General features: G+C 43.1%; 1 protein-coding gene across 7 annotated transcripts in view; it reads right to left on the reverse strand.

Annotated features, from left to right (window-relative positions):
• The window catches only part of CAMTA1 (calmodulin binding transcription activator 1), a 1,857,772-nt gene that overhangs the window by 1,724,161 nt on the left and 113,891 nt on the right, over positions 1–19,720 (reverse strand). The window contains exons 1-2 of one of the 7 annotated variants that reach the window (XM_068238932.1): positions 17,526–17,606; positions 13,677–13,875 (exon numbers count right to left, since the gene is read on the reverse strand). The exons of the other annotated variants lie outside the window; for them this stretch is intronic. The gene's annotated coding sequence lies outside the window, so the exon portion shown is untranslated. Of the gene's footprint in view, positions 1–13,676; positions 13,876–17,525; positions 17,607–19,720 lie in introns of those variants that run through there. 7 annotated transcript variants of the gene reach the window in all.

Here is a 19,720-nt window from a genome sequence, read left to right on the forward strand (position 1 = left end):
CTGAATCACAGCTGTTTACACCTACGTCTATACATTAAGTTCTAATAAACTGGAGGCAGAGCAGTGGATCTCCGAGCGTACAGATGCGCTTTGCATGGTGCTTTACATCACAGTCACTGGTGTATCGTAAAGCAAAGACGCGGAGCATGGAATGGTTATCTCAGAGAAATAATATAGTGCTCTGCTACCAGCGGTCTCCAGCCACCTCTTCCCCTTATTATCCCCGAACAGAGGACAGCGAGAGGAGCAAAGACTAAGTGACAAAGTTAAGAACTCCCATGAAAAATTCCTTGCACCGGAGGAAGCAATTTAGCCATTAAACATTTGGAGTTGAAATGAAGCTATTTCATCTTTCACGTATCCATACATGTATAAAGCCGTCCCGCAGGAGGGCAAGGAAAGCTAGAATAATTGACAATGAGATATGAGCTCTAATAAAGGTGAGATTGGAATGAGGGCAGGAAAAGGAGAGCAGGGAAAGATAGCTGCTGAAGTGAAGGATGTCCACCTTAAATTTCAGGTGTGCTTAAAGATCCCAGAGAGAGGCGCCTCTTTCCCCGGCACAACACTATTTTAGAGGCGAGATTGGATTAAGGTCTTATTCACCGGCAATTGGACATCCAGGCCTTCACCGCTATTCATAAGGCTTAATGGTAGCGAGTGAAGTCCCAGCCTGCTAGACAATAAACGGCTGAACTTTCAGACTAGCTGTAAATAAGTTCTATAAAGAGTAACTTTACCCTGAGTAAACAAGAAGTCAGATGGTGGAACAGGGTCTCACATCCTACTGTGAGAATACAAGGCCTTCACATCATTATACTTCACCCCTTTGCCAAGTACATCTCATACCAGTCTTTCTAATTTTATTAAAAGTCTAATTTTTCTTAAAAAAAAAAAAAGTTACAACCGTTAGAGATGGTTACAGAAATTGAAATATTTCAGTCTAAAAGCAAACTAATGCAGAGGATACGTAGCTTGGAAGTGGGCCAATCAAATTTAGCAGGAAGTGCATTTGACTGGGCCAATTCCAAGCTGCCTTAACCCTTTAGCAGACAATTTATTTAGAGGCTTGCTGGTGCTCCAGGCTACTAATTAGGACTGCTGTACTCTGTATATAAGGTCACTTGTCACTGGGAGGGGGGGGGGGGGGTGAGAACTTCTGTTTTCATTTTCTATGGTCTCTGTTAACAGTGAGACATCAAAGAATTCCAAGAATTTACAGCACAAGTTATGCTGGCTGAGGTCAAAAGCAGTGTACTTCTCTAAAACGAGATTATTTATTTGAAGCTGCTAATGAGTTAAAAGTTTATGCAAGCTAGAATTATTTGCACCTCATTGACCATTTGAAAGAGCCATAGGTTATAAACTTGAACCCCCCCCCCCCCCACACACACACACACACACACACACAAAACATTCAAAATTAGTCCTAGAATTGTCAGAAAGATCATAGTTTTAGTGGTACATGGTTTCTCAAAATTTACATCTCCACAACAGTCTAATTAAAGAGACTCTGTAACAAAATGTTGAGCCTTATTTCTTCTATCCTGTAAGTTCCTATACCTGTTCTAATGTGCTCTGGCATACTGCAGGCTTTTCTAGTTGCACTGTCTCTTTAATAAATCGTATCTTCTTTCCTCTGTCGGCTCTGTCGGGCTCAGGCTGAAATATGTGGAATGTGCAGCACTGCTTGTGATAGGCAGAAGCTTTACACACCCTCTCCAAGCTCTCCTCTCAGCCTAACACACTCTGGTCTTTTGTTTGTAAACACTGCCTAAAACTGGCAATTACAAGCCAGGATTTCAGCAGGGAGTGGCAAAAACAGCACAGAGGGGCCCAGGAGAACAAAATGAATAGAATGGTATGCTTTTTGTTGTAAGAATTTTAAAATACAAATTCTCTTTAAAGCTTAAGTTTCTACACTGATCAGTCAGGACGTTCAGCCACAGGTGTTCCTACATTCTTCTTCACAAATTGAGACTGATCATGCAATAACCACAGACAAATCTAGATAAAGGGGGCGTGGTAAGTAAAAACTATGGCTTACACTTCCTGCTGTTCCCCTAATACTGAAACCTTATACAGGACTGTGTAACTAACTCGTGGCATATGCTGCCCTGGGACTCAGTAGAACTAATTGTAATTTATTAATATCCAAGGGGCTATCTTGACAATATACTGCCACAGGAGGAAAACAACTCTATAAAGAGGGTTGTAAAAGCTGAACATGCAGGTGACAATCACTGGGTTTGGGGTACAGAGCTACAGTTCCCATACATTTGAGGATCATACGTTTTTGGTGTGCGTTTTTAAAAAGAATAAGTTATTGGTGAAATATCTTAACCCCTCGAGTGGTCTAAAGCAAGGCCACACATGTCCTCTCTAGTACACTTGATCTGCCGAAAATAAATTTTTGAATAAACTTCCTTCTAAAAATCATTCATGTCACTTGCCTTGACTCGCACCTTAGGAGCATTCCAGACATTGTTCCAGCTCTATCTATGGAGATTATTTCTACGACTTGTTCCAACTCTCGCCTAAGTGTCATCTGGATCGCTTGTCTGGACTCTCACCTGAGGACTCTTGCCCGGGAATCATTTCCGTGACTTGGCCTGACACTCACCAAAGGATCAATCATGCCTAACTCTCACCCAAGGCTCATTCCTGCAACTTATCTTCTTGCCGGAGAAACACTCCTGACATTTGTGTTGACATTACTTGATTATTCAAGTCTTGACTCTTGCCTGAGGATCATGACTTGTCCCGATTTTCACTCGAGGAACAAACCTTTGACTTGTTTTGGCTCTGGCCTGAAGATAATTCCTACATGTCCCGTTTCTTGTCTGTACTTGTCTTCTTTCCTCTAAAATATTACAGATCAGATTTCCTCTGCCCAAGCGCAGTTTATCTAAATCAAAACGGCCACCCAATTCTTATATACTCCTGTAGTGTGGGTGGTGCTAGATTGCTCTACCCTGCCTCCAAAATGATACAGATGTAAAATTGTGTTAAGAATCTTAGCTAACATTATCGTTTCAGTATCTATTTTCCAACATGCTTGTCGACCTCATCGCTTAGGGCCTTTTTCCACTACACGCAGATTGGATGCAGAATGGATACAGAAAAACTGACTCCAATGAATGCCTATGGGCCTGTTTCCACTAAACGCGATTTTTCTGAAGCAGATCTTCCCATAGGCATTCATTGAATTCCGTTTTTCTGCATCCAATCTGCGTGTAGTGGAAACAGGCTCTTACTGCGTTGACCTCTTTTCCTGGGGCCATTTTATTGGTCTACCCCAGTGATTTGTGGCCTGGCTGACCAAATTAGAGTCTTTCAGAATTCCCGGGATACCCAACAAATGGGAATAGAACCTCTTTTCATGGCCCAATCGCATCCATTTTGAGAACTGCTAATTCTAAAAACGTCAAAAGCTTAGCCTCAAACTTACCACTTGTTATTACCCAGAATCCTCTGCGCTCAGACCCTGTTGCTTCGGCTATTGCTTATTCAGCAATCAGCCACTTCCATATATACAGTACTACCAATACACAAAGCGCCGTTAAAAGAGCAGAATAAATTATTTCAATGCCACGGTAGGCTACAATGAAATACGACTCGTATCCTGACAGAAGAATGGTAACAAATCATATTCCAGACAAGCGCGGACAGTCTGCCGCTCTGCAGCGGCTCCGTCACGTGGAGGCCCAATCCTCCTACAGCAGAACGGATGATGTATATTTTTATAGGTGGCAGAGAAGCTTCAAGAGCATCTAAATCTATTTCCTTGCTAATTTAGCAGTTTCAGCTGTATGCAATTAAAACATCAGCACTAAATGTTACTGAATTAAAAAATGAGACACTTAAAAAATAATTGTGCTTCGCTGGGCCAAATTGCTAGGAAACATCTCCCGCTCTTTAAGAGATGGCAGGAAGTGATATGGCGGGAGAGCAGGCTTGGCGGAGGAGGTCACTTTATAATGACTGACGCCAGATTCGCATCGTAGGAGGAGGGGGGGGGATGTAGAGGAGAGTTTCAGTATTGCAGGATATGGATACCCCCCCCCCCCCCCCCCCCCCAATAGGAAAAATACAACTGGACACTTTCTGCTCTGAAACTTGACATATTTTTGAGGCCAAACGGCCTAAATTCTGGTAGCTATGTGAGATCAAATTTTTTTTGTAGGTAAAATACCTCATGAGATATTTTTCTCTTTTTTTAGCAATTCTAAAATATTTTTCTCCATTTCCGAACATGAGGTAAAACATGAGGTAAATGCATATGAGGTAAAACGAGGCATTTCAGCGGTAAGCATGCAGTAAATAAATAATAGTAATCTTTACTTGTCTTCCATAAGTTAGGATAGTCTTTGGAAGATGTGTTTTTTAAGGGGGGGGGGGGGGGGTATTTGATTATGTAGCAACCTATGAAAAGCATATTTATAGGCATCCCTTATAAAAAAAATCCAGTAAATATTTGGAGGTTTATTTCTACTATTCTTTTCTAGTACACAACCTGAATAGGAATGACACTCAAACAGCAGTAATAACTCCACCAAAAACTGCAAAATCCACACAAATTGACTTTACCTCCAGATACAGTCAGGTCTTAAACTGATCGGTAAATTATGTGCCAACATGCCCCCTACTTTCCATGAGAATAGCCACTAAATTACCTCATGAATTACCTCATAATTTACCTCATGAGGTAAAACATGACTAAAACCTACCAGAATTGCTAAATGTCATTACCTCATGAGGTAAATTACCTCAAATGAGGTAATTTGTTCGACAACCCGACCAGAATTGAGGCCAATTGTAGGAGTGATGGAAAACCTAGAACAGAAGAGGGTGTTCAGTTGAAGCCATTTTATCTTTCTTTGCATACACTACGACCAGGAGAAACGAGGTCCTTCATCGTGGGAATTTGGTACTCCTTCGTATGAAACACGAGTAGAGATGATCAATGAGATGGTAATAATTCTAAGATATTACCGCTTGAAAATGGACCAAATGACATCATTAGTATTTATATTGTGCTAACATCCCCAGCACTTTAAAGAGTACAAAGTCATGTCACTGACTGTCTGTCCTCAGAGGAGCTCTTATATAGCGCTGACATCTTCTACAGTACTGTACAGCTCAATAGTCATGTCACAATGTCAGAGGAGATCATCTAATCCTATCTTAGTCATAGTCGAATGTCCTACCATATTATTATGTATTTATACAGGTAGTCCCCGGGTAACGAATGAGATAGGGACTGTAGGTTTGTTCTTAACCTGAATCTGTTCTCAAGTCTGAACATTGTGCCATCTCTGTCCCCTGTACCTCCTCTGTGCCTCCAAGTGTCCCACTCTGTGTCACCTCTGCCCTTTGTACCGGTTTATACAAGTTTAAAAGCCACTTTTTTTTTTTTAAATCTATTTACTCAAAAATTAAAAGTCAAATTTGAAAGACTTTTTTGACTTGTTCCCATGAAAACAGAGAATCCATGTCGTTCGTATCGGTGGGTCGTTCGTAAGTCGGGCATTTGTAAGTCAGGGACCACCTGTATAGCACTGTACACATAGTCATGTCACTTGACTGTCTTCAGAGGAGCTCATAGTCTTATCACTACTGTCATAGTGTGATGTCCTACCATATAGCATTATTTCTTTATTGTAGCATCATCTTCCACAGCACTCTAAAGATACGTTGTTGTGTCACTGACTGCCTTCAGAGGAGCTCACATTCTAATCCTACCATAGCCATAGTCTAATGTCTCTGATGCTGGGCATACACGGGTCGATGCGCCCTTATCAATCGAGCCGCTGATGGCTCAATTGATAATTTCCGACAGGTCCGATGACCCGCCGGATCGATTCCCCGCTCTATCCCCACGGGTGGACAATAGCGGGGAATCGAGCGTAAGATAAGGAAGCGCCCGCGGGGACAAGCGGGAATCGATCCGGACGGCGGCGGGGACGCGACGGGAGTCGATCCGGTGGCTAATCGAGTCGCCGGATCGACTCGTGTATTCCCAGCATAACACAATCGAAAAGTCAATTTTAAGGAGGGATGTTGGAGTAAACCAGAGTGCCTGAAGGAAAACAAAGGCAACACCATCCAAACTCCAGGCTGACGGTGTCCAGGCCGAGGTTTAAGCCTCAAAAAATGAATGCCATCAGCTGTATAAGCAATAGGGATTACCAGTTGTGCCATATTTATTGTAAGGGTCCATTTCCACTGTCTCACATGCAATCTGAGTACGGATATGAGTTTTTAATGTGAATTTGTAAAAATGCATGCATTTTACTACAGATTTTGAATGCAGATTTTCACATCCAATTTTTAATCACCATAGCAACACGACATTCCCTTGACTACACAGGAATCAGGAAGAATCCTGTGACAACGGATGTGAAAATTTGCACTGAAAATGCGTAAATTCGCATAGGGGACCATTAACTTTCAATAAATGCGTTTCATATGCGGGACAAGGCGTGGTGCAGAAACCTGCTGCACACAGTACAAAGGAAACTTTTCCATTGAAATTGCAATGGTTATCAGCGCTAGAACGAAATGTATGCAATGCAAATTGGCACTCGGTGGAAACAGGCCCTAATACGGTAACATTCTGAATCCATATCCTAGGTCGGACCTCTGCGTTTGGTCACAGGAAGTGGGTGTTCCCTCTGCATTTGCTTCCCTCGCTGTGACTAAAGCTGGCCACTAACGGTCCAATTTCTAGCGAAAAATCATTCGAGCGATCAAAAATTCTGATCGGATGAAAAATCGTTCACTACACCATCAACTAACCAATCTTTTGCTTCCCATCTATCACGACCACCAAGAAAATCCAAATTTTCGTTCGACGAAAATTCATTCGGGCGACATATTTTTCACTCGTTCATAATCGATTGTGTCCACCAATGGAGATTATTTACAACCAATCCGATCAGAATTTCTGATCGCTCAAACGATTTTTCGCTAGAAATTGGACCGTTAGTGGCCACCTTGAGAATGACTGTTGCTTCAGTAAACTTTTTGGTCTGTTGGAATATTTTTCTTCTGCACAATCTTTATTCATTAGTAGCAGAGCAGCGCGGCTGAGGCAAGGAACTGTCACATTTCACAGCTTACACACTTAAATGCTGCATGTAGAGCATAAAATAACAGATTGCTATGGGTCTTTAGATAACCCAGCGCTCCTCTTTCTCAGAGGGAGATAAAACGTTCGCTGCCTGTAACCCAGGGCCTCGTGTACAAAGCGTGTGCGCCGTTTTTCTTGGCAAACCGTTATTTTCCCTGTGTTTCTTAATTTAAATATTATTTCTTGCTTCATCTTCACAACAACACTGTAAAATGGCATTTGGAAGGTGACTTATTGCTGAATTATGCTATGTATGCATGATAGATTAAAGAGGCCCTGTAGTGACATATACCGTAATAAACAGGGATTCTCACCGGATGAAATCAGAGAGAGTTTCATTCGGATTTCATCCAGGTAATTAAAGCACCTGAGCGGGTGTGAAAGAGGGGGTTAAACATACCTAGCAGGCATCTTCTTCAACCCGTCCCACTCTTCGTTCCAAGCGGCGGTCACGTGATTACAAACACTTCCTCCTTCCGGGTTGAAGGAAGAAGCGTAGTAGTCACGTGACGTGGCTTGGAACGCAGAGTGGGAGGCGCCGTGGGACGGGTTAAAGAAGGTGCCTGCTGGGTAAGTTTACCCCCCTCTTTCACACCCACTCAGGTGCTTTAATTACCTGGATGAAATCCGGATGAAACTCTTTCTGATTTCATCTGGTGAGCATCCCTGATAGTAAATTATTTAGCATACCCACTTTTACGTTGACTATCCTGGTTTCAGCATCAGAAACACTTCCTATAACTAGATCTTGCTGTATACTGGTATGCAACTCTGCCCTCCAAGTGATGCCACAGCCTAGGCTGTTTAGTTATACAGAATTCTCCAGTATTCTGGGAGACCAGGTATTTTTTTTCTACTGGTTTCCGAACACTGAGTATAAGAACATTCTGCAGAGATCACCGGACAGCACTAAAGATGTCACCATCCGTGATAAATTTGCGAATGTAAATCAGGGAGAGGAAAGATTTTAGGCCAACTGCAAATTTATGCAGTGCAAAATAGACCAAATCCCACGTCACTGCTGCGATCCATTTCAAGCGCCATAAATCTGCATAAGATTAGCATAAGGCTCAGAATTATTTGCACCTCGTTGACCAACCCTACTGATAACCAAGCTATACTGTCATATAGGCTATTGGCTATATAGGCGTTGTCGTGAAAGATAGTGCCCCCTGTACATCTGTACATCTCACTAGTTTCCACATACCAACCCAACTCTCATATCTGAACACAACCTTCTTCTGTCCTATAGAATCATCTCCCTGCATTCACATTTACAAGATTTCTCACATGCTTCACCATTCCTCTGGAATACCCTTCCACAACACATCCGTCACTCTCCAACCTTTGAAAGCTATAATCGCTCCCTCAAAACTAAAAGCTTCCAACAAGTATACACTCTATACCTTAGACCATTCTCTTTCAACCTCTTGTCAAGTTGTACTCCTTACTAAATAACCTAAAAACACACTGCCTCTAGGTATGCATAATGTATACTAAACACCCACGCCACCCCAATTGTAAGCTTGCAAGGGCAGGGCTCTCTCACCCTTTTGTGTCTCTGAATGCGTTATACATTTTATTAATCATCAGTGTTCTCCCCAGGCTCATTTAGCTGGGTGCTCCACCCGGCAAGTTTTGGTGACCACCCAGCTGTCATCTGCTCAACTCCTCCTCTGCTGTAAGCAGAGAAGTGCCAGCCTTGCATTCTCATCTTTCTCCACTCGGCTATTTTTTCATGCCACCCGGCTGGAATAAAATTCTGGGGAGAACACTGATCATGTTACATTTGTCACTGTATTTACAATGTCTACCAATTCTGTATTTTGTACCCGTGTCTATATTTAGTGTATACTGCTGTCTGTTATTATGCACCCCTTGTTTGTTTCTTACTCTGTACAGCGCCACAGAATAGGTTGGTGCTTTATAAACCAATAATAATAAGTGGGTGACAGTGTCCTGATAACTCCAGTAGATGATCTCGGGACAGGTGACAGACAAATTGGAACCTCTGTTCTCTGCGACTCATCAGGCAGCTTCAAGCTTTATTGTTCAAATAAAAATCAGAACAAGTGTGACACGCGGCTGAATTGCACAGGATATACGACAGGCTTTTACTCCAAGGTGTCATTCTCTGTGCAGAGCATTGATTGTCAAAGCAATTCTCACCTCTGTGATTGTACAGCTAAGATTCCTATCATTACATGATGTATCCTTAATAGCCAATTAATTACAGCCATTTAATCATACTCCATCAAAGAAAGGCGCTACAACAAAACCAGCCCGTTTCCTGGGAGAAAATAAAGTGCTACAATTGCTGGAAATGATAGACTAAAGATTAGCTATTAATAATAAAGCGGAGGACAAACTAGAGCAACAAAGCATATACTCTGTGTAGAAGAGGAACAGTAACTGGTCCTGAACATCAGAGAACACTTCAAGCTTAGTATTGCAAAATTTACCGTATTTCCCAGGGCTGCGGAGTCGAGAAATTGGAGCAGTTTTGGGTGCCTGGAGTCGGAGGTTTCATAAACTGAGGAGTTGAAGTTCGTGGAGTCGTATGTTTTTTGTACAAACTCCACGGCCCTGGTAAGTATTAGACTTATGCTGGGCATAGACGGTTCGTTTTATATTATGAATCGAGCCGCTGATGGCTCAATTGATAATATTCAACCTGTCCGATTACCGCGGCGGGTCAATACCGCGCTTGGTCCCCGCTGGCGGACAATGGTCGAAACAAACGCTGATAAGGAAGTGCCCGCGGGGGCGAGCAGGGATCGAGCCGCTGGCTTGACACCGGCGCATAAACAAACCGTCTATGCCCAGCATAAGGAGTCGGAGCCCTTTTGGGTACCTGGAGTTGGAGTTGGTGGTTTCACAAACTGAGGAGTCAGAGTTGTATTATTTTTGGACTCCACAGCCCTGGTATTTCCCACGGGGAGAAAAAGTCCTTGTGTCTTATACGGTGAATGCAGGGAGTCCCCGACTTACGAATGCCCGCCGATATGAACCACTGATCTGCCGAGATGTCAGGGCTTTCCTGCATTAACTGTGTCCGCTAACCCCCACCCCCTTCCCCCCATGTAGAGCCATGTCTTAACTAATCCAGCAGCTACCTCGGGGATCACAGATCTCTCTTCTCTCTCCCGACTCCCCTAGTGATGGCTTCTGCTGATGACACAATCAGCAGAAGCCATCACTAGAGAGGCAGTGCGATAAAGAAGAGGTCTGCGATCCCCACGGGAGGTGCTTTATAAAGGCAATACATGCTGCTACACTGCTAATTACATCCGGGGAGGAACGGAGACATGAGGGGGGGGGGGGGGTTTGGGGGAACCAGGGACACACACCAAGGACACACTGGGGACAGGGGAACAGAAGGGTGTACACTGAGGACAGAAGGGGAGGCACGGAGGACACATGGGGAAGAACATCTGCAAGCCGCTCCGAGAATATGGAGGTTTTTGCCTTCTAAACCTAGGTGTGCATCCAATTTTCTGGAGCGTCTTATATGGTGGAAAATACGGTAGTTCTGTAGACCAGAATTATTGAAATGGTGACCTGAATGCTCGTAACTGAAATTACGAATAGCACTTCCTGCCCACGGGAGGAGGGGTAACTACCCATGCCGATGCGCTCCATGTCACTCCCATGCTTCCTTCTTCCGGGTTGGAGGAGGAAGCATGGGTGTGACGTGGAACGCTAGTGGACCACATTGGCATGTTAACCCTCCCTTTCCCCCCAGATGTGTGGTCTGAGCTCCCACATTTTTAGGTGCACCTTTTGGGGTCTCCATATCCTCAGTGGAAATACCCCCCACATATACTTTGTAGTGACTACCATACTCTTTAGCTCTTACGTGACAGTCTCATTTTCAGGTGTACCTTGTGGTATCTCCATGTGTCTATCACACTCAGATCCTCAATGGGATCTGCTCATTCCTTACTACGGATTTTGATTGGCCATATTCTTCCAAGCTGCATACAAGGCAGAACTACTAACATCTCATTGACCATCTCTATCCATAGATTAGCACCACAGTATCCCATAAAACTCTGAAAAACCTGAGCAGCCTGTTCCTTTCGGGAAGGTTTAGGGCTGGGAGCGGATCACCCAGCAACAGTCATGTGACTGCAACACGAATCCAAAATTAAGATAAATGGAGGGATTTCTTTACAACCAGATATGTAAAACATGTTCAGGGTCGGGGGTCTGCAATTTCTGTTTTGAACGGAGGCTGAAATTGGACTTTAAATGATTTTTATTGGCCCTGAAGGTCTAGGATCCTGTATTTTTTACTCCATAACTGTATCCCAGAGTCCTCTTTTAATGACCTTTTGAAGAGAAAGAGTTAAACAAACAAATTCAAAGCAACAAAAGTTCAAACAATTCCTCACAGCAATTACGCTCCCCGCGCACCGGGAGAGCGCCGCATAAAACTTCTATGCAAATGAGGAGAGGAGCACATGATTATAGCGCATACCTAATTCACAATGAAACGCTCGTTAAGCCGACAAAAACACTGCGTGGTAATATTTTGTGTAACACCAATTATTACTGCCTGCTTAACAACCTTTAGTTAATCTAGCCAATAGCTTCTGCCGGAGAAAAAAAAAATACCCAAATGTAAAAAAAAAAAAAAAACCTCAAAATGCTGGGGCGCCTATTTTCATGGCCGTGAAAGCGTGAAATATGTGCGTGAAAGGTGTGAATTTATTGCATAATTAGGGAATTTGTTGTACCTTCCAGGCAAGACAGTTCCAATTCCCCAAATGAATACGAACCGGTTTGGAATATTTAAGAAACCTGAAAATCTCAAGTACTTTATATAAAGCAGTGAGAGAGAGGGAAGGGAGTAGCAAACTCCAGGAATCGGGGGAAGCAGCATGCTATAAAATGCAGCCGAAAGCCTCCGATTCTTAAGCCTTTTCTATTGTTGAAGGACAATTATCATTAAACATGTCACTTAGAAGATGTAAGAAATCAAACATTCCTGCCAAGATGAGACAAACGTCTAATATACACTTACTGTATTTTTAGCCTAAATGCTGATTTTACCTCTATCTCCTGCCAGTCAAAAGGGGATAAAAGGGATGCATTATTTCCACTTTCAGTGTGGCTTACAGTAAACCTGAGACATTGCAGTGTGAGTGGAATTGTGGGAAGTTTTTATTTTTTAACTAAAGTAACAAGCTCATATCAGCATGCAAATAACAGAAAGCTTCCTATTCCGGATAATATAAGGACACTATGATCAGAATTTACACAGTATTCCTGTATATACTCACGTATAAGCCTACTTTTTCTGCATAAAAAAATTTGCTGAAAAGTTACCCCCCTCAGCTTATATGCGAGTCAGTGGAGCAAAACAGTTGGTGGAGCAGGTTTTGTTATGGCAGAGGAGCGTAAGGATTGTGCACTGGTTATCCTTTTACCAGCTTGCACCCTGCTGTGTCCTTGCCCTCCATCTCCTGCAACATGGTGTGCAGAGTGTGCTGCTCAAGACTACCTGTGTCCCCTGGCTTGTGGAGCGGAGCGTGCAAGCAATGTGTCAGCAATGATTGGGGCTTCTTCCTGTGTGGCAGTGGCTGTGTCTCATATCTATGACGCCATCTAATGGCTTTTTGAGACAGATCTGTATGATCCTGGAGCACATCTGGCTAGGGATATAGGGACTGACTTGTACTGGGGGGAAATCTGGCTATATTGGGGAGGGGGCTAATACGCGAGTCAATCACTTTTTCCTGATTTCTGAGAGAAAAGTGGGTACCTTGGCTTATACACGTATATACTCGCTTACCGTATATACTCGCATATAAGCCAACCGGCTTATATGCGAGTATATACGGTGAGCGTTTTCTATTATTGAAGAACAATTATCATTAAACAAATCACTTAGAAATCGTAAGAAATCAAACATTCCTGCCAAAATAAGACAAACGTCTAATATAGACCCTGTATTTTTATCCTAATTGCTATTTTTACCTCCATCTCGTGCCAGTCAAAATGGGATAAAAGGGATGTGTCTTTTCCACTTTCAGTGTGGCTTAAAATAAACCTCAGACATTTCGAACAAAATAATTTATACTTCGCAGGAGCATCCTCCAGCCCACTGTGCTCTGTTAGCTCCCTCTGTACATCAGCTGTGGAGTTGAAACCCATGTGGGCAGCGGGCCACTGCGTATGCACGGTCCCGGCCACGCATATAGCCCCCCCCCCCCACGAGCACAGTTACTGCCTTAACGAACTGTGCGTGCAAAACACTCCTGGCCAAGGAAGCGATCAAGGCGTGCGTACGGCCTGGTCCACGAATGTGCAGTAGTCCAGGTCAGTCATAGAATTTACCAGGGTCTACAGCAGAAAATTGGAGGAGAGTGGGAGGACAGCGAGTAAGCTAACGGACCACAGGGGGCTGGAGGAAGATGCAGGTGAGTATTAAACCTTTTGTTTCAAATGTCTTTAATTTATTACAGTAGACGAATACATCCATACAGCCGTTTACTGAAACAAATCTACAAATATCACAGCTAAGTAATCCTACCTCTTGCGTGAATTTAGAGTTCTGTATCTAAAACTCTTGTTCTGAACTATCTATCACATAACCAGAAGCACGGAGTTCAAGGCTCTGTGGGTGGAGCTGTGGCTGTTGCTGCTTAGATCGCATCATCTCCACTGTTCAGACACCAAGGAGGAAGGCACAGGCCGATTCTGTCTGGGAAGACTGTAGTATATAGCACAGTCTGCAAGGAAGGAAGTGTACAGTCTAAGCTTCTGATTAAGGTGAATTTCACAGGTGATTTATTTCATTTTAGCTAATCAAGGCAACTACAGGCATTTGTGTAAACACTGTGTAAAGTTAAACCAAAGGGAATGCTTTATTCTTAAATGGGGTTGTAACATCTAAAACTACAAAATTACCAAAAAATAGTGCCCTAAAAATATATGTAAACTTATTTTACATATAAAATTGGCCCCTTTATATGTTGCCATTTTTTTTTCATTTTTACTTTGTCTTATTGCCTTTGTCTAACTGCAGGAACTGTGCAGCACCAGCAGGATTGTGGGACTTTTTTGGGGGGTTAGCTACAGTAACAAGCTAATCTCAGCATGCAACTAACAGAAAACTTCCTATTTTGGATAATATATGGACATTATGACCAGAATTTAAAGTTATGTAAACTTGTTTTTAGGGTGATATTTGCTGTGGGAGGGACAAGCTGTGGCAGAAAAAAAAAAAGAAAAAAGGGGTGGTGCAGAACGGATGTCACTTTTGGCATGGCATAACAGTAAAGATGGAAACCAGCAGAAATATTTTTTTCATATACCACATATCTCCTAAATCTGACAGTGAACACTAAAAACTTCAGGATAAGTAAGCTAAATTACCGTGTATACTCGAATACAAGTTGACCCCGTGTAAACTCCAATATTCAACCCTCTTAAGCTGGAATTTTTACTGACTCAAGTATAAGTCTACCCAGCAAAGTTAATGGCTGCACTTAGGGACCAGGAGGGGTTAATGACTGAATTGCATACAGTATTGCAGCCTTTAACCCCTCCTGTCCTTTAACTGCAGCCAATACCTCCTTCAGGCCCCCAAGTGCTGCAATTATTCACTCCCTTTTATGCAGCCCAGTATTTCTCTCCTCCCCTTTCCTTGTTAATTGTTGTGGCCAGGACTTTCAGACTTGCATTTTCTTGGCATTTTCCTTTCCTCAAAGTTACACTTACCACTGGGTAAATGGGAATATCACTATTAGTACAAACAGTGTGCTCAGTGTTGCCCATGACTCGTGTATAAGTCGACCCCTATACTTTTATCAAGTGAATCAAACCTAAGTCTATTTCTAGACTTATACTCGAGTATATACAGTATATCATTTCTTAGAGGATTTTTTTTCCCGTTAATATGGGGTTTCTACCACTGTAAATTAAGTTTTGTCTCGGTGGCTTTCAGATGACAGGAAAGAGTGGGAATGAACACAGTGGTGCAGAAAACATTACAATAAATAGATGGCATGTTGGCGACATTTGCTGTCTTCAGACACTTTGTTCTTCTGATGCCAGACATCTTGTTTATAGGAAGAGATTCCACCCACCGCTATGAAATAAAAACAAAACAAACAAAAAACAGAACAAAACAAAATCAGCTTACTAAAGAAAACCTGAACTGCTGTGTCCTTTTACAGCTAACTTCACTAGTTGCTCAGACCTTTGTACTTGCCAATAACTGACAGACATCCTGCTCATTTATGGCCTGGTCACACTAGGTATAAGAATGGCTCAAATCATCTCCTGGCTACAGCAGGCAGGCGGAGTGGACAGCCTATATGTGCCGAAACTTCGGCACAGTGTGAACCTAGCATTAACATTTTTGTGATCGAGCAGCTTTGGCTTACTGTGCAAATATGGCTGTTCTCACTTGCGCTGGTGATTTTACCGCGATTAGCGGGTTAAAAATCACTGTACATGCGATTAGCATTGTAATAGTGATCGCTTTAGAATTGAGGTAAAATGCTACATGTGGCACATTTTGCAATTGCCGCTAATCACAAATCGTCGGCGATCGGCAGCAATGAGATCAATGTCATATACTTAATATTGCACTTTAAAGCGGACTTTAAGATATTTAATTTAAACCTAAAGAGGAACTCCAGTGGAAATACTGTAATAAAAAAGTGCTTCGTTTTTACAATAATTATGTATAAATGATTTAGTCAGTGTTTGCCCATGGTAAAAGCTTTCCTCTCCCTGATTTACATTCTGACATTTATCACATGGTGACATTTTTACTGCTGGCAGGTGATGTCAGTGGAAGGAGATGCTGCTTGCTTTTTTTGGCAGTTGGAAACAGCTGTAAACAGCTATTTCCCACAATGCAATGAGGGTTACAGACAGGAAACTGTCAGAACCATGGTCCTGACATCCCACTGTGGTAGGGATTTCACCACAATATCAGCTATACAGACCCCCCTGTGATCAGTTTGTGAAAAGGAATAAATTTCTCATGGGAAAGGGGGTATCTGCTACTGATTGGGATGAAGTTCAATTCTTGGTTACGGTTTCTCTTTAAATTTCACCCCTGCAGCTGACTTGTGCCCGTGAAATTACCAAACGATCCTCTGTTCCCCTGCAGCAGCTCACATTCGCTTCTGGCAGTCGTGTCTACAGGCCACAGGAGCACGCAAGAGGATGCGCATGGCCAGGACTGCAAAGGCGAAGTGGACGTCAACTTAGAAGTTGGCATGAACAAAAGTGAGCCACAGCAGGGGAACGGAGGATCATTTGGAAACTGTGTGGGCACAGGATGGCTGCAGGGGGCTGGCCGAAGCCCTAGGTAAGTGAAACACTTTTTATTAGGTCTTCAGGTCTGCTTTAGAAAACGGTAGCGATCGTCCCAGTGGGAATGGGCTCTTACATGGCAGGGTACGCAGCCACGAGAAATACCCAACAAGCTCTTTCCGGATATATTCAGAGGGCCTGTGTGCGACAGCGGAAGGGTCGAGCAGGACCCCGAGACGCCTCCGGCTCATGATCATTTTAAGACCCCTTTTACACTAGCCTCGCAAGTGTGTGTTGCATTACCTTGGGTTACTGCAGGGTAACGGCAACACAATGGCAATGCAAGGCAATGGGGCCTAACACAATTACCGCATCATGCCGGAAGTTCCCGACTGACGGCAGACCTGCTGCAAAATCAACAGCGCATTACTGTCTGACTTCTGTGTCGATGCAGTGGCAGCGGAAGTCATGTAAGCCAATGGGTGATGCAGGGATTTTAAATTTCAAAATTTGTTGGCGGCAGTGTGGCGCGCAACAGCGTGAATGTGACAGGGAAACCCAGTGACCTACTTCCTGTCCAGCAGGAAGTACATCACTTGGCGAGGTGCTGTGACGAGTGGTGAAAAACGTGCGCGGGGGGGAGGTTTGGCACTATGCAGATGACCCCAAGCAGCGTACTCTGCCGCAGAGTCATATTTCAATTTTTTCGCTGCACTGCAAGGAGGGGGCGGAGCATCACACTGTAACACAACGGCCAGGTGTAAAACTGCCCTGAAGCGAATGGTAATCCTTTTCAACTGTCCCCCAGACAATGAAATCTGGAACACAAAGAACTCATCTGAACTCGAGAAGAAAAAAAAATGAAACATAATTCAACAGAAAATGGCAGAATGAATGTTTTTGTGTTGGATTTATTTATTTACACACTCATCAAACAAATATCAATATAATAAAAACAATGACATAAACAAAAGGCAAAACAAAATCTGTTCTAGCAAATAATAAATAAAATAAAAATTGACATGTACTTAAGAACAAAACGGTGAGATATTACAGGAAAATAAAAATTAATGAGAAAAAGAAAAAAAAATGAAAATGAAATGGTTACCAAGGCAATGCAGGTCAGGGGATCAAGGATGGAGGAGTCACAATATTAAAAAGAAATCCAAGCTAGGCGCTCAGGAACTCTGCAAAACAGATGGAGGAGCGGCAGTGAGTTATCTGGGGATTTGGAAAGCAAATATAAACGGATGGAAATGAACATGTAAAATATCAGCAAACGGTTAGTTCATTCACCAAATACTGATGGAGTCATTCTGCCAGCAAAGTATAGTGTTGTATCAGTCACCTTCTTGTAATCAAAGCCTCTCCCTAATAATCAAAGTCCCTCCCTCATAATCAAAGCTCCGCCCTCATAATCAAAGCCCCTCCCTCATAGTTTTAAAAAAGGTCTTATTCTCTATTTTTTTTAAACAAAATAGCTTTATTGAAAAGTCAGGTAAAAGAAATAGGAAACAGCAATAAGTACAGGTAGTCCCCGGTTAACGAATCAGATGTGAACTGTTGGTTTGTTCTTAACCTGAATCTGTTAAGTCAAAACACAGGTCATCTCTGTCCCCTGTACCTACTCTATTGCCCCGCTGTGCCTCCAGTGTCCCCCTCTGTGTCACCTCTGTTCCCCCCAGCCTTCAGTGTCCCCCACTGTGTCACCTCTGTTCCCCTCAGCCTCCAGTGCCCCCCACTGTGTCACCTCTGTTCCCCCCAGCCTTCGGTGTCTCCCCTCTGTCACCTCTGTTCTCCCCAGCCTTCAGTGTCCCCCTTTGTGTCCTCCTGTGTCACCTCTGTTCCCCCCCAGCCTTCAGTGCCCCCCACTGTGTCGCCTCCAGTGCCCCCCACTGTGTCACCTCTGTTCCCCCCAGCCTTTGGTGTCTCCCCTCTGTCACCTCTGTTCTCCCCAGCCTTCCCCAGCCTTCAGTGCCTCCCCTCTGTCACCTCTGTTCCCCCCAGCCTTCAGTGTCTCCCCTCTGTTCCCCCCAGCCTTCAGTGTCTCCCCTCTGTCACCTCTGTTCCCCTTAGCCTTCAGTGTGTCCCCCCCCCCCTCTCTGTCACATCCGTTTCCCTGTGTCTTCAGAGTCCCCCTCCTTGTGTCACCTTTGCCCCCTGTGCCCTCAGAGAACTGGAGCAGAATTAAATTTTTCTGCATGTTTAAAAAGGGATTATAAAAAGTTACAAGGTCCTTTTTTGACTATCCGTATCAGTGGGTTATTTGTAAGACGGTTGTTCATAAGTCTAGGACTACCTGTATAAGCGTTGTTATTTTTTCAAAACAAACAAAAATAATGTCATTAAACACAAACATCATATAGAGATGATAGCTAAAGCAATTAATATGAATATACCACATCATGTATCATAACGAATCAAGAAAGCCACTTCACCTTGCAATAGTAATAATAGTCTCATTCCGGAACACATTTAGGGCCAAGCTATAATTCACATAATGCTAGCATATAAATTATAAAACCAGGGTTAGGGTAAAATACCACTGGTTGCTTCCTTTTGAATGCCCACATAACCCGGACTCTGCAGGAGCCCCAAGCACTGAGAATCCAGCTATGTCAGCTAGTCAAATCTGGCCAATGGCCAACCTGCAGTCTGATTTGCCATATGCCATGTTTAATAAAGTGTGTATAAAAAAATAATAAAGAACTTCATCCAAATTGTTTAGGGAATGGTGAGAAAGACTCCTCTCCATCTGAGAACTTGTTACTTTTGTTACTCTTCTGCTGCTGAGGACTTCCATCATAAGATGTAAGCTGTGTTTGTGCACTTGTAGCATGACTCATACACTGCTAGGTTTTATCACCCAAGTCAGACATCTCTTCTGAACACCTCATGGCATGCAGCCAACTCTAGAGTAGAAGCGAGGCAAAAACTTTTCTGTTTGCTGCATTTGGAGAGTTTTTTCCCCCTCTGTTCTCTTACACAACAGGATGTTTGCATTCCAGTCTAGCGGGTGTCACCAAAACAGGACCCCACTGAGAGAATAACCTTAAAGCAGCAGGGGCAGCCATACTATCCCAGGAAAACATAACACATATGTAAGTAGATAACTACTTGTCCTACTTATATAACAGATGTATTGTACTTTCCATGTATTGAGTTCAGTGAATTTTACATAATAAATAAAGAAAATTCTGTTCCTGGCATTCTCCATTGTTGCTGCCTCTCACTAAACCCAATCCTGATATTTCCTCCCTTACTTTTTTCCTCCTAGAAACTGCACTGTCATAGGTAGCTTGC

This window comes from Hyperolius riggenbachi, chromosome 6 (assembly GCF_040937935.1).
Source record: "Hyperolius riggenbachi isolate aHypRig1 chromosome 6, aHypRig1.pri, whole genome shotgun sequence".
Lineage (NCBI taxonomy): Eukaryota > Metazoa > Chordata > Amphibia > Anura > Hyperoliidae > Hyperolius > Hyperolius riggenbachi.